The sequence below is a fragment of the Salmo salar genome, unplaced genomic scaffold (assembly GCF_905237065.1).
Source record: "Salmo salar unplaced genomic scaffold, Ssal_v3.1, whole genome shotgun sequence".
Classification (NCBI taxonomy): Eukaryota; Metazoa; Chordata; class Actinopteri; order Salmoniformes; family Salmonidae; genus Salmo; species Salmo salar.
In genome coordinates, this window is record NW_025550941.1 from 375584 (window position 1) to 387593 (window position 12010).

The window sequence follows — 12010 nt, forward strand, 5'->3', positions numbered from 1 at the left end:
CATTTTGAAGTGTTGCATTTTGATTCAAGTGGGTCACCAACGTGGTAAGTGTAACACAACTCTTTTTTTGTAAGTCACTTTTTGTTAAATCACATAAATAGTAACTCTTTCATTTCAGAGCCTGGATTTCCCCACTGAGGCTAATATCCATATCATGTTGAAATCAATAGAACAGGGGACAAACGTTTAGGGTTCTACATTGTGACATCATTAAAATACTCCTACTACAATGTTAAAACTTTCTACATTGTGACATTAATTCATAGATATCATGAAATAACTCCTTCATGTATGTATTTTCTGATATTTGATCAGAGATTTTTTATCAGATTATCTCTGGTCACAGGTATGAGGTTTCTCTCCTGTGTGTGTTCTCTGGTGTTTACGTCAGACCTGGCTAGATTGAGCAAAACTCTTACCACATTGATCACAGCTATAAGGTTTCTCTCCTGTGTGTGTTCTCTGGTGTAAAGTCAGATGGTCAGATCTAGTAAAACTCTTCCCACATTGATCACAGCTATAAGGTTTCTCTCCTGTGTGCGTTCTCTGGTGTAAAGTCAGATGGTCAGATCTAGTAAAACTCTTCCCACATTGACCACATCTATAAGGTTTCTCTCCTGTGTGTGTTCTCTGGTGTAAAGTAAGATGGCCAGATGTAGTAAAACTCTTCCCACATTGATTACAGCTATAAGATTTATCTCCTGTGTGTATTCTCTGGTGTAGAGTAAGATGGCTAGATTTATGAAAACTTTTCCCACATTGACCACAGATATAAGGTTTCTCTCCTGTGTGTATTCTCTGGTGCAATGTCAGATAGTTAGATTGAGTAAAACTTTTCCCACATTGATCACAGCTATAAGGTTTCTCTCCTGTGTGCTTTCTCTGGTGTAGAGTAAGATTGCTAGATGCAGCAAAACCCTTCCCACATTGACCACAGATATAAGATTTCTCTCCTGTGTGTATTCTCTGGTGTAGAGTAAGATTGCTAGATGCAGCAAAACCCTTCCCACATTGACCACAGATATAAGGTTTCTCTCCTGTGTGTATTCTCTGGTGTAAAGTCAGATGGTCAGATTGAGTAAAACTTTTCCCACATTGATCACAGCTATAAAGTTTCTCTCCTGTGTGCTTTCTCTGGTGTAAAGTCAGATGGTTAGATCTAGCAAAACCCTTCCCACACTGACCACAGATATAAGGTTTCTCTCCTGTGTGTATTCTCTGGTGCACTGTCAGATAGCTAGATTGAACAAAACTCTTCCCACATTGACCACAGCTATAAGGTTTCTCTCCTGTGTGTATTCTCTGGTGCACTGTCAGAGATGTAGATTGAACAAAACTCTTCCCACATTGAGTACAGCTATAAGGTCTCTCTCCTGTGTGGATTCTCTGATGAATTTTAATGCCCGAGGAGGTGAATCTCTTCCCACAGTCAGAGCAGCAGTGAGATTTCTTCCCTGTGGATCTCTGCAGGTGTTTATTGAGGTGTTCTGATCTGGAGAGACTCTTCTCTGCCTCTTCAGCATCAAGAGGTTGTTGAGACTCCCCAGAGGATCCACAACTGTCCCGCCTCTCTCCTGTGTGAACAACAAAGACAGACAGATGGTTAAAGGCCCACAACAGCGGTAATCCACTGTAAAAGGTGATGCCAACAGCGTAGCCATGTTGTAGTACAACAATTGACGTCTGTAATGAATGTTAAAATTATTTGACAATTGTCTTAAAATGAGCTAGAATAGTCATATTTTGTCTTGTTTTCACATTAGTAGTAAAATCGATGATGGTAGGCTAGAAATAAGTTAAAGTTATTGAAACTCGAAGCAGTGTGCCAGACAACTTTTTGTATCCAATGTAGGCCCCTTTTTGTGTTTGCTAAAATTGCGGCACGAGGGCGATGCACATGCAATTTGATTGCAGAAACTCCTCCCTGCTAATGAGGAAACCGCTAGTTATGGATGTAGTATATCTGCCTGGAGCAAAAATGGTGAGCAAAGATTTTAGTTTTTCACAATGTATTCTGAATGTGAACGGGGAAAACTCAGGGGATAATAATAGCCTCCATTTCCAGGTTGCTTATGAGTGCATTTCACACTACTTTGGATTATAATTGTAAGGCTCGTTTGAATGTCCTGCTTAATATAATGTTTGTGTCATCATCGCAAATAAACCACTTTGTACTTAAAAACACTTCAACCAGTAAAATGCTCTTTGGCTTTTCCATCAGCTTGACAATGAGGGTTTGTACAGTTTGCCAAATTGGCCCATAACTTCACCTAACAATAACATAGACATACTGTAGGACCCATAACTTCACCAAACAATAACATAGACCTACTGTAGGGCCCATAACTTCACCTAACAATAACATAGACCTACTGTCGGACCCATAACTTCACCTAACAATAATACAGACCTATTGTAGGACCCATAACTTCACCAAACAATAACATAGACCTACTGTCGGACCCATAACTTCACCTAACAATAACATAGACCTACTGTAGGACCCATAACTTCACCTAACAACAAATATAGGAAAATAGCTCTGTGTGTTGTACAATAGCCTATCCATCAAGGAACATTTCTCTACACATTATGAGCAAAGTATCTCTGTGTCCAAACAGACTAACGAGACCCTACAGTAAATCAAGCAGACAATAACACATTATAAACATCAATTTGTTAGGGATGTTGGATTCAAAGTGGAGCACGGCATAACTTTCTTTACCAGAGTAATGAATGAAGAAGCACTTTGGTTGTTGTTGCATGTCGTGATGTTTGTCATGTGACTGTCATTCAGAAAATGATTTCCTGGATCAGCTGATGATAGTTGAACATGTGACTGTAACTAAACAGCTACAGTATTAAGTATTATGTGTAATTATTGAAGAACCGCGTTAATGACAGTATCCATTTGAGTGTCAATAAAGTTAAGGTGACTCTTGGATAGAACCATTGGATTTAGCAAACTCTGAAATGATTTAGGATTTCTGTGCCCATGAAAACTGTTTTCCCAGCGTAATATAAGGAGACACTAAATGTTACGTAGGTAGAGTGTATTTCAGAGATCTGAATACAAAAAACTGTCCTAACAGGACAATAACCAAAACCACGAGGCCAAATCTACACTGGAGGAACTTACCAAGATGACATTGAATGTTCCTGAGTGGCCTAGTTACAGTTTGGACTTAAATCGTCTTGAAAGTCTATGGCAAGACTTGAAAATGGCTTTCCAGCAATAATCAACAACCAACTTGACGGAACATGAATGATTTTAAATAGAATAATGAATATTCACATGAAGATCAGTCGCCTATTGGATGACATCACGACTTCCTATTAAGCCAACTCCTTGAAGGCCTTACTTTGACATCACTCCTTCTAGTTTGCAGATCTCAAAAAAAAAAACGATTTTGCTCAAAACATTTATTTGTTTCCCTTTAGTGTGTTTATACTTCACTGTATTTATATATCACTTTTCAACATGAAAAGTTTAAAAATCCCTGGAGGACGTCATGAACAATTCACACAGTACAAAAACATATTCAAGTGTAGAATGCCCTTTTAAAAATCACACATTAGTTCAACAACTGCAGAGTTTGTGTCCCTGTTTTATAAGATAGTACTCACTGTATTTACTGGTGATAATCAGATCAATGTCCCTGTTTTATAAGATAGTACTCACTATATTTACTGGTGATAATCAGATCAATGTCCCTGTTTTATAAGATAGTACTCACTATATTTACTGGTGTTAATCAGATCAATGCCCCTGTTTTATTAGATAGTACTCACTGTATGTACTGCTGTTAATCAGATCAATGTTCCTGTTTTATAAGATAGTACTCACTGTATTTACTGGTGTTAATCAGTTCTCCAGTCTTCTCTTCTTCGTCCTCCTCTAATGTGACAGTAATCTCCCCCTCTTCATCCTCCACTCCAAAAACTGCATCCTCCTCCTCTTTCACTCTGAAGGTGTCTTTCTCTGTAACGTCTTTCTCTTCTTCTTTCACTGTAACAGCCTCACCCTCTACTTGTCTTTGTAGTGTGACATCCTCCTCTTCCTCTTTCACGACAACGTTCAGCCACACTCCCTCTTTCTCCTCCTCTTTCACGAGAGCTTCTTTCTCCGTCCAGCAGACCTCCTCTTCTTTAGCAGGAAGAGAGTAGCTTAGTGAACTCATGGTCGGGGATAATAGCTAGTTAGCATTAGCGACTAGACTAGTGCTAACTTAACCAGCCAGCTAGCTGACTTACAACGTAAATATTAAATTTAATGGGGTAGCTAGTTGTTTCCACATAAGTATGTTTAAAGCAAAGTGGCAAATAAACCACGAAATTGTCTAAAGAGCTTGAATGTTCAGACTTTGTCGGCTAGCGAGCTACCGAGGTGGCTGCAGTTGTTGAAGAAGCGTTCCGTCCACTAGATTATACGTCACACTAGAAACATCGGCTGAAAGACACATATCGCCATCTGTTGTCAGGAGGGAGGAAATGCAGTTGAGGAGGGACAACTTTTTTTCTTCTTTATTGAGTTATAATATTATAAAGCAGTATAGGGAAACGTTTTTTTTCTCTCCATTAAATATGAATATTATATCAGCACGTACAAAGAGCAACAAGTGTTGTTTGATTAGTTCAGATTTTTATGAGAATTTCAAACAAACTCTACATCTACTCCACATCTGTATTTCTGATTCAGTCAAATAATTAGATATCAAAATAAGCACCTAGTTATTGATACCCTTGATAAAGATGATAAAGAATTACTGTATAAAATAAATCATTAAACTTTACCCACTACTAGGATATTTTTGCCCAAAACCTGGTTACCTCTCTGCTAGGAGGCTGAAACTTGGCCTTAAGTGGGTCTTCCAGCAAGACACATCAACGTCCACGAAGAAATGGTTAATCGGGCACAAAATCAACGCTTTCAATGGCCATCTCAGTCTTCGGACTTGAACTCCATTGAAAACCTGTGGTTTGAATTGAACAGGGCAGTCCACAAGCGCGGACAAAATAAATCAAGGACATGGAGAGATTCTGTATGAAGGAATGGTCTAAGATCACACCCAATGTGTTTTCTAATCTCATAAAACATTTCAGTGTCGTTATTCTCCCAAGGGGAAGGTGCTGGAGTATTGAAAACATGGGTGGCAATAATTCAGACCCCTACATTTTGAGAATTACATGTTAAACTAAATCTCTTTCTCTGAGCTATTGTATTAGTATAAAATAAAATCATTTCCCTGTATTTTTGACACAATATAGCTCAGAATTAGATTTTTTTTTTATAGAGTCGTTTTCACTCATCTTTATCAAGGGTGTTAACAATTTTGTCCCCCACTGTACCTCCATACTGCTCCTACATGGTGTAACAATACATCATGTAGATGTATATAATGAACAGACTAGGTCTATACTGCTCCTACATGGTGTAACAATACATCATGTAGATGTATATAATGAACAGACTAGGTCTATGCTGCTCCTCCAAGGTGTAACAATACATAATGTGGGGCTTTAAGGCGATGCTGTTAGTGTGACGTATAATATAGTGGATGGAACGCTTCTTTCAACAGCAGCAACAGGGAATTTGTACATCAGTCAGTCGGCAATCGCCTGTCGAACAAGCCCAATACCAAACCAATCAGGTGGTTGTTTGATGAAATGAAGCTTCAGACGCCATTGATGACGTGCTGCTGATAAAATAATACAGGCATCGGTACACTGCTTTGAAGTTTACTGCTTAGCGATTTGGACGCAGGCCTCGTAGCTCCGGTATCAAACATAACATCCCTACTGACAACAAGGCACCAGAATCTACCGTGCTAATGGGTTCCCACTAGATATCACAACCACACAGTATATGAAAGCATGAGGTGTGGCTGACGTTTGCAAGCTGGAGCTAGCTACCGAGCTAGCATACAAACTCTGCAGCACAGAGTAGATCCTCCATATGACGTTGAGAAATACTGCATTGTGGGTAGTTTAGAAGATATCCGGAAATAAGTCAAGAAATATGTAACAACGCTAAAAACATAACTGTTTGTACTTATAGGGAACCAGATCGTGACTACAACTCAGTTACTAAGTCTTTAACCACACTGTGTTGTTACACTGGTGAGTAAAATCTCATGTTTCCTACACTTTAACCCTTTGTCTGACAATAAAATAAACATTTTACTCAACTGCGTTACCCACTCCAGTCAGCAGATGGCGGTCTGGGAATTTAATGCAATGCTGTTGGTGTGACGTATAATGTAGTGGACGGAACGCTTCTTTCAACAGCAGCTTGCTAGACAAAATAGCCGAACCAATAAAGCTCTTTAGACGCTTTAGTGTATATTAGCCACTGTGTTTTAAACCCACTTCTGTCGTCTAGTTAGTTATCCGATGTAATTTCATATTTACAGTGGTGTTGTTACTAGTCAGCTAGCGGGCTGGTTAAGTTAGCATTAGCCTAGCTAGCTAACATCCCCGACCATGAGCTCACTAAGCTACTCTCCTCCTGCTAAAGAAGAGGTCTGCTGGACGGAGAAAGAAGCTCTTGTGAAAGAGGAGGAGGAAGAGAAGGATGTTACAATACAAAAACAGGTAGAGGGTGAGGCTGTTACAGTGAAAGAAGAAGAGAAAAACGTTTCAGTGAAAGACGGGGAAGACCCGTTCAGAGTGAAAGAGGTGGAGGATGTTACTGAAAGAAGAGGAAGACGCGTTCAGAGTGGAGGAGGATGCAGTATTTGGAGTGAAAGAGGAGGAGGAGATGACTGTCACATCGAAGAAGGAAGAAGAGGAGGAAACTGGATATCTGGGCTCGGTTTCCCAAGGGCATCATAAGGCGTCCAATGGTTCTAATGATGAACGTGCCCTGATTAACACTAGTAAGTACTGTCTTAAAAACAGAGGCACAAACTGCAGTTGTTGAACTGATGTGTTCAAGGGGAAATCTGCAATTGCTACATCCATATTTTACTTTAAATGTATTTAATTATAGCCATTGGTTCTTGAAGAATATAACACATGCCTCATGAGCTTAGTTCAACTGTTGTACCCCATCAGAACCCCTAATAAGCTTTTTTTACTCCAATGTTTAGAAACAATGTAAATCAAAGATAGCCTAAACATGGTTAAAACTATAATGTTGATATCATGGATGGTCAGTCCTTGCATCCATAGGTCTGTCTTTGAATTTGAAACTACTTACATTTCTCCAGCCCCATCCATCATCTTATTACCAAAACAGTGGTGGAATTACAGCTTTGTTATTGTTTGGACTGCAGATTGGTTGATTGATTGTGTGGCTTTTTTAAAGGGGCAACCTAGTTTTTAAACAGAAACAAAATGGCTGCCCAGAGACTTGAGCTGTGTTCGAATAGTCATACTAACCATACTATATATTATGTTTATTTGTCATAGTATGGATATAGTTAGCATGCCAAAGGTTCCCAGATGTTGTACTACAGTCGCTAAAATACGAAGTATACATGCAGAGGACACTATTTCTGTGTTTTTAGGGCCCAAAATGCAATTCTTCACGAAATGGGTGTGGCTTCAACTATTTTCAGATTAGAAGAAAATGGCGGAAAATATGCAGCCAAAGTCCGACGAGAGAGCGGATACAAGTGAATTCATTGCTTTAACTAATTATGACAAATGTTAAGAAAATGTTGAGCAATGTAATGACTTTTCAAATAAGTTACGTTACACATTACGTTAGCTACGCTATCCTTACAAACCGCATAGCGTATCTTCACAGCAGTATGTACCAGTATGTCAGCTAGCTACCTAACATTAGTTGGCTACTGTCAAAGGAATTTTCTATCCCAATGATAATAATTAACAGTCAATAAGCCTTGACTAATTCCCAAGGTTTGTAAGACAATGGGTTAATAATTAGGCAAGGACTCAGCTTTCTGCAAAAGGTTCATTCAGCTTTATTCAGAGAACGTTCTGAGGTCAAAAAAACAAAGACATTTATTTTATAGTTCCCTCCCTGCTAACGCACATACATTTTCACAAACACTAGATATATGAAACACTCCTCGGATTTCTCACAACCGGTAATCACTATCCAGCGCTGTCTGTGCTCTCCCCCCGAGATTACAGAAACCTTGGAGGTACCTCCCGGTTTTCTCCAAAGTCTCTCCAACTTTCTAGGTCGGGTAAAACAGATGCCTACTGTTCTCTTATCTCCCTGCTAAAACCACACACACACACATTTTGTCCTGGCCCTCTACTAGACCTTATGTGACTAACCATTCAGTACCTTAATTATTCATTATCCATGCTACATAACTACTAATTCATAATGGATTATTGATTCATTTACCTTTATTAGATAATTCTCTTATCAGCTACTTATACATCAAACTTGCCAGTATATTAACTATATTCTAACTAACTACCCAACTTGACTTGATTATTAACGTCATTCTTAGCCAAGGGGTCGTGTGCATTCTCAATGGAAATTGTTCATTTGGGTGCGTTCATAAATTCGCTCTGGCTCTCTACTCCGATTTCAGAGCACTCTTGTCTGAGTACCAGAGCGCAGAATAACTGATGAATTTACTGACGCTCAACACCCGTTGAATATGGCCGGTGTCAGTAAACGTCTGCAAAAAACTCAAATTAAATTGTTGCCAGCAGCACAGTTATTCACCAACGTTCTGGATAACATGAAAACCGCCTAACCAGCTCTGCTAGGGCAAATAAAATGGTAAGAGTGAGGTTCTCTCTCATTTGTGTCTAGCAAGGTATCCAACCTTAGCCAGTTAGCTTGGGTGCTTTACTGTCATTGTGAGGTCAGAACGCTTGGCTCGACCCTACTCCTCAGCCATATAGTATTTGTTTACAAACAGTGGCCTTATACATGCTCATGTTTTGGTTTCTGATGGGGTTATACAGTTGAAACATCGGGTTTCTGGGATAATGGTGTTGATGTGAGCCGTGGCCAGCCTTTCAAAGCACTTCATGGCTACAGACGTGAGTGCTACGGGTCGGTAGTCATTTAGGCAGGTTACCTTAGTGTTCTTGGGCACAGGGACTATGGTGGTCTGCTTAAAACATGTTGGTATTACAGACTCAGACAGGGAGTGGTTGAAAATATCAGTGAAGACACTTGCAGGTTGGTCAGCGCATGCTCGCAGTACACATCCTGGTAATCCGTCTGGCCCTGCGGCCTTGTGAATGTTGACCTGTTCAAAGGTCTTACTCACATCGGCTGCGTAGGGCGTGATCACACAGTCTTCTGGAACAGCTGGTGCTCTCATGCATTAGTGTTATTTGCCTTAGTTTATCTCATCTTGTAGGCTCGTGTCACTGGGCATCTATCGGATGTGCTTCCCTTTGTAGTCTGTAATGGTTTGCAAGCCCTGCCACATCCAACGAGTGTCAGAGCCTTTAATACGATTTGATCTTAGTCCTGTATTGACACTTTGCCTGTTTGATGGTTCGTCGGAGGGCATAGCGGGATTTCTTATAAGCTTCCGGGTTAGAGTCCCGGTCCTTGAAAGCGGCAGCTCTAGCCTTTAGCTCAGTGCGGATGTTGCCTGTAATCCATGGCTTCTGGTTGGGGTATGTACGTACGGTCACTGTGGGGACAAGGATAGAATTATGGTCAGATTTGCCAAATGGGGGGGAGAGCTTTGTATGTGTCTCTGTGTGTGGAGTAAAGGTGGTCCTGAGTTGTTTTCCCTCTGGTTGCACATTTAACATGCTGATAGAAATTTGGTAAAACGGATTTAAGTTTCCTTGCATTAAATTCCCCAGCTACTAGGAACACTGCTCTGGGTGAGCGTTTTCCTGTTTGTTTTTGGCGGAATACAGCCCATTCAATGCGGTCTTAGTGCCAGCCTCAGTCTGTGGTGGTATGTAAACAGCTACGAAAAATACAGATAAACTTTCTAGGTAGATTGTGTGGTCTACAGCTTATCATGAGATACTCTACCTCAGGCGAGCAATAGCTCGAGACTTCCTTAGATATCGTGCACCAGCTGTTATTTACAAAATACATAGTGCGCCGTCCCTTGTCTTACCAGACGCCGCTGTTCTATCCTGCCTGTGCAGCGTATAACCAGCCAGCTGTATGTTGATAATGTCATCGTTTAGTCTTCCGCGTAGGTCATCGATTTTATTTTCCAAAGATTGCACGTTTGCTAGCAGAATGGAAGGAAGTGGGGGTTTATTCAATCACCTACGAATTCTCAGAAGGCAGCCTGTCCTTTGGCCCCTATTTCTCCACCTTCGCTTCACGCAATTGACGGGGATCTGGGCCTGTTCCCGAGAAAGCAGTATATCGTTCACGTCGGACTCGTTAAAGGAAAAAAAGGATTCTGCGCCACGTTGGATCCAACCTCCCTAAACAAAATTATGTTTATAATGTGTTATTGTCTACTTGATTTCCAGTAGGGTCTCGTTAGTCTGTTTGAACACAGAGATACTTAGCTCATAATGTGTAGAGAATTGTTCCTTGATGTATAAGCTATTGTTCAACACACAGAGCTATTTTCCTTTATTCAGGACATTTAGAATGACAACACATTACAGAGTAACCTAGTGGGATTTTTCACAAAATTATCTGGTGATCAGTTTATGAAATGTCATGACAAATACATTTTAGTTTCCTTGTTTCACCTGAAATATTAAATTAGTCCTAGGTCTATGTTGTTGTTAGGTGAAGTTATGGGTCCTACAGTAGGTCAATCAATCAAATGTTTTTATAAAGCCCTTTTTACATCAGCTGATGTCATAAAGTGCTATACAGAAATCCAGCCTAAAAACTCCCTAGAAAGGCAGGAACCTAGGAAGAAACCTAGAGAGGAACCAGGCAATGAGGGGTGGCCAGTCCTCTTCTGGCTGTGCCGGGATGAGATTATAACAGTACATGGCCAAGATGTTCAAACGTTCATAGATGACCAGCAGGGTCAAATAATAATAATATCACAGTGGTTGTAGAGGGTGCAACAGGTCAGCACCTCAGTAGTAAATGTCAGTTGGCTTTTCATAGCTGAGCATTCAGAGTTAGAGACCGCAGGTGCGGTAGAGAGAGAGTTGAAAACAGTAGGTCCGGGACAAGGTAGCACGTCCGGTGAACAGGTCAGGGTTCCATAGCCGCAGGCAGAACAGTTGAAACTGGAGCAGCAGCACAACCAGGTGGACTGGGGACAGCAAGGAGTCATCAGGACAGGTATGTCTATGTTGTTAGGTGAAGTTATGGGTCAATTTGGCATACACAAAGTGTACAAACACTCATTGTAAGGCCGATGGAAAAGCTAGCCGAAGAGCATTTTACTTTTTGAAGAATAAAGCAGTTGATTTGCGACAATAACACAAACATTATATTAAGCAGGAGATTCAAACGAGCCTTACAATTATAATCCAAAGTTGTAATATTCAGAACACATTGTGTAAAAACCAGAACCTTCGTCCAAAACTAGCGGTTTCCTCATTAACGTTGTCGGGGTAGGTTCCTTGTCCCTCTTTGGCTTTTTTTTGTTGTACCTTTATTTAACAAGTCAGTTAAGTACAAATTCTTATTTTCAATGACGGCCTAGGAACAGTGGGTTAACTGCCTTGTTCAGGGGCAGAACAACAGATTTTGTACCTTGTCAGCTCAGGGATTCCAACTTGCAACCTTTCGGTTACAAGTCCAACGCTCTAACCACTACGCTGACGCCCCAGCTTATTGGTGAAATCAGCAGTCAGACAATATCTTCTTTAAGTAAACCAATCAAACCTTTATTTAATGTAATTGCAGACAGATGTTGACAACAGGAACATAAGGCATGTTTCTGAGTAAGTTCTGCTCCCCACCTAAAGGCCCAGCTGATTTTATACATGTGATCACTCCCTAGTGGTATGATCACCTATGTCAATGTATGTGTGTATCAATAAGCTGAGGTTACTTTATAAGGCAACCTAGTACAGTAGCTTCTCTGAATTTCTTAGAATTGTAAACTGTCACACAAGATCAAACTGTCAAAACCAGACAGTGGTTACTTCTCTTTATCTAGTT

The 12010-nt window shown here is 40.4% G+C and overlaps 1 pseudogene; it reads right to left on the reverse strand.

Annotated features, from left to right (window-relative positions):
- Nucleotides 1-345: 345 nt before the first annotated feature.
- LOC123740629 (zinc finger protein 2 homolog) lies at nucleotides 346-1431 on the reverse strand (annotated as a pseudogene).
- Between the last annotated feature and the right edge of the window lie 10579 nt (nucleotides 1432-12010).